Source organism: Vollenhovia emeryi, unplaced genomic scaffold (assembly GCF_000949405.1).
Source record: "Vollenhovia emeryi isolate VEMERY1.0 unplaced genomic scaffold, V.emery_V1.0 DF939159.1, whole genome shotgun sequence".
In the NCBI taxonomy this organism is placed as follows: Eukaryota; Metazoa; Arthropoda; class Insecta; order Hymenoptera; family Formicidae; genus Vollenhovia; species Vollenhovia emeryi.
This window is the reverse complement of record NW_011967207.1, coordinates 896134-900101: the sequence shown is the minus strand read 5'-3', so window position 1 is coordinate 900101 and position 3968 is coordinate 896134.

The window sequence follows — 3968 nt, the reverse complement described above, 5'->3', positions numbered from 1 at the left end:
CTCTCTCTCTCTCTCTCTCTCTCTCTCTCTCTCTCTCTCTCTCTCTCTCTCTCTCTCTCTCTCTCTCTCTCCTCGGAGCGGGAGAGACTCGCCTTATCTATGTAACCATTCGGCACAGTATCCTACTTTACTCTTCCCGCGTACGTACTCCTCGTTTTGACAGTGGGGCGCGCGAGAAGCGAATCTTCGCCGCGCCGGCTGCGAAATCCCCCGCGTTTCGTCATAGTCACCCAATTCCGCGAACGCGCGAGCGGGATGAAATATGCTCGACTAACCCACGCTTACGTACGTTATCCGCGCGGGTGTTACTACGATATTTACGATATTTCGAGATTGCGGAGTATCGGCTTTTTTGCGGGGGAGCACCTCGTAAAACGCCTGGTCTCTTCCCCCCTCCCTCTCCTCCCTGCGAAAGAAACTATCCGGCCGCAACACCGATACAGATTCTTTCGCGGGGAGGGGGGGGGGGGGAATTATCGGGCGACCGGCGTACGTCTGGAGAAAATCGTATTACCCCGCGATATTTACGGTACACTCACGTTTTCAATATGAATAGAAATATCGATACCTTTGTATTAAATTTTAAGCGTCTTAACCGTGAAATATTCCGCAGATATGATATTTTGATGTCGGAGCATTAATATTTCCAGCTCGCGGATACCGAATGTATGAATGTATTACCGCGGATGTTATATATTACCCAATTACCGCGACGTATTGATTCGCTTTGGGGCGGGGGGGGGGGGGGTAGGGGGGAAAGTACCGCATCAATTTATTTACGACACTTGCCGCGGAACACGAGAGTAGAAATATCGGCGGCGTTGTTGTTAAATTTAGAGCAGCCGCAGGGTATACGCGCGTTACTTCCGTCTTCGCAGGTAGCGAGAAGCTGAAAGCGGGCACTCGCCGCGCAACCCTCTCGCTCGCCGCTTACTAAATTAGCGCCGTCTCCGACCCCGAGCTCCGCGATGCGACCTGTTCCTTATCTGTAACCACCATACCGCCACCACGGACCAGTATCCACTATATCATCCGACTGGCACCCTCCACGGACTTTGTGCCTATCTTCCCATCCCCCGTCCCTCCCGTTTCCTCACGCCCACGCATACCGGCGTGTGCACACAAACTGCTGTGGGTTTGGTTACCGTGAGCCGATGCGCCGGTTAAGCGGGCCTGTTCGGAACATATGCTTTGGTATTAATTTCCCTATAGTCCGCTGATACGCGCGTTTTGACAAGCGAGTATTCAACGTCGCGGCCAACCAAGCGAGTAGGCACCTATTAACCTTTCGAAGCGCGCCTCTTCGCCGCGCTCGCACCGGTAATCCGTTCGATTTTCCAAACCCGTTAGATCCTCTCGACTGTTGACTCTCCGGTCAATCGCGAAGACAAGTTTTTGTTAGCGGGAATATTCGTTTTATATATATCTTCTATATAGGGTAAATTTGGAAAGAAAATTTGTTTAACATGCGTAAAATTTATGCTGAGTTTTATCATTTTACACATCAGAAGTTTAACGTGTTAACGTTATTAGGATTGTTATTAAGGTTAGCTATATAGTAGAGTCTTAGTACATAGTAATCATAGTTTAATGAACGCATCAGATTTAATATGTTTAATATTTTATACGCAAACGGCAGCAAAATACAGACTGTAATGCGGAAAATGTTACATGAAGGATGCCGTAAAGGAGGAACTATATAAAGACAGTCTCCATGGCAAAATGCAATCATTAATAAGGTCCTTATAAAAGTTTACAACCATCGTTAAATTTCAGCGTCGATTCTGGAGTATAAAAGGTAATACTTCTTCTTCAAACAATCAGAATACGCTATTACAGAGCGGGCGGAAGTTGTTCCTTGTGTTGTTGTATAAGTACCTACTTACGAGCTTATACATATACTTATAGAACATATCGAAAGCGGCACATATTTTCCTCTAGTTACAAATTCCTTATGGAAGGTTTCGCGTTTGAAGGTTTAATGAATGATATGGTTGGAAATCGTCTACTTTGTTTGCAGCCTTTCAGCTATTGACGGCGTGGCGAGTTGAAAATACACGGGGAACATAACCCGAGTAAAACATTAATAAGACTGTGAAAAGGTCATGATCAATTTTCCTTAATATTAATCGGGTTCTAATACGTATAGATGATCAGGCCCCTGAAAAGTTTATAACAAATAGTTTATAAGAACCTTGTAAGGAAAAATTGATAGCAGTTTGATGACGCCAGTCAAGAATTTTTTACATCTCCATCTTGACCCGATAAAAGATATCTACGACAAAAGTAATAAATTAAGTCTCCCTGTCCCTGCCTACCCGAATTCCTACCTACCTACCGGAATTCGTATCTATCCGTATTCCGATTCAACTTTATAGATCTATTTGTCAATTTTCTTACCTACCCGTTCAAACAAACTTACAAATTTTTAATTAAAAATTATTCATTTAACACAAAATCGCGACGCGATTATTAGGGATACAATTTGGGCTTTTAACTCGCGCATGATTGAGATTTAATTCAATTTCTTTCCAATCTCGCATACAGGCGCGAGAAAATTTAGAAAAAAATATCCCACCCGACTTTTGGAAAATAAAAAGATATATACAAGTAGATCTATTGATCTATAGATCTACAGATACTAAATAAATTTTTATACACTTCAACATCGTGGTCAAGAAGGACCACTTATCTCGTTGAATCTTGCGTTGGGCCAGATTGGTCCTACCTTTCGTTGCTCCTGGCCATACAGTCTGGTCATTTTGACCAGAGATCAGGAAGGAAAAAAACTCCTTCCATAGTCGGTTATCGTCACCGACAAATATTTCGTACGGTTCGGATATACGAGTGTCGTATCGCAAAATGCACGACCGCGAGAAGTTAATTAAAGGAGAATATTAATTCAAAAAACGTTACTGTATATACGAATCAAATTTAATTTTACTTCCGTTATTTATTTAAAAATATTGACCATGTCTTCGTAACTTGATTTTTGAATTCGAAATTCAAGTAGATATAGAACAAATTTACTTCGCGTTAGTGATTTTAATCAAATTTCTCGATAAAATAAAATTTATAATATAGATAAAATTAAATAATTAATAATTTATTGAAAATTTTTCTTTAAAACCTGATCGCGAAAACTGACCGCGTAAACCGACCGCGAAGATGCGTGTAATTGTGCATGTCGTTCATGCGATACGCATCTTGACAATACATATTATATATTAAATCAAATATAGAAAATATGAAAAATAAATGGATAGGTTACAAAAGATTAGCTCGACAAATACAGCAAGACATATTTGCCAAGCCATATTTTGTGTAATTTTTGCAACAATTCTCAAGATGGAAAGTGAATTCAATATATCGTAATATGTGCAATAGAGTTTCATCAGATTTAAAAAATGTAAGAGAAAATTAAAGGCCCTACTGCAGGAAAGAATGAATCCCAGATCTTCCGGATTACCTCCGATAGCGGTCATTTTGACAGGGAGTTAACGACGATCGTTTCTCAAATCATGGAATCTCGTATATTTTCAGTTTTATTAAAATAAAAATTATTCTTCCATTATTAGTGTTAATGGGAGAATATTTATGGAGAAGAATATACATAAAATCTTCTCTTCTTTTTTTTGTTAATTTCGCGAATCGACGTCGCGCCCTCGTGCCAAAACCGTTGCTTCCGGGGATCCGTGACAAAGAAAACCAGGGATTAACTCTGGCTATCCAACAAGGTCTTTAATCTTCACGGGAAAAGGAAAATTTAAACCAATCCAAAGGTCAAGGTCCTCGCTGCAAGAAAGAATAAATCCCAGATCTTCCGGATTACCTCTGATAGCGGTCATTTCGGCAGGGAGTTAACGACGATCGTTTCTCAAATCATGGAATCTCGTATATTTTCAGTTTTATTGAAATAAAAATTATTCTTCCATTATTAATATTAATGGGAGAATATTTATGGAGAA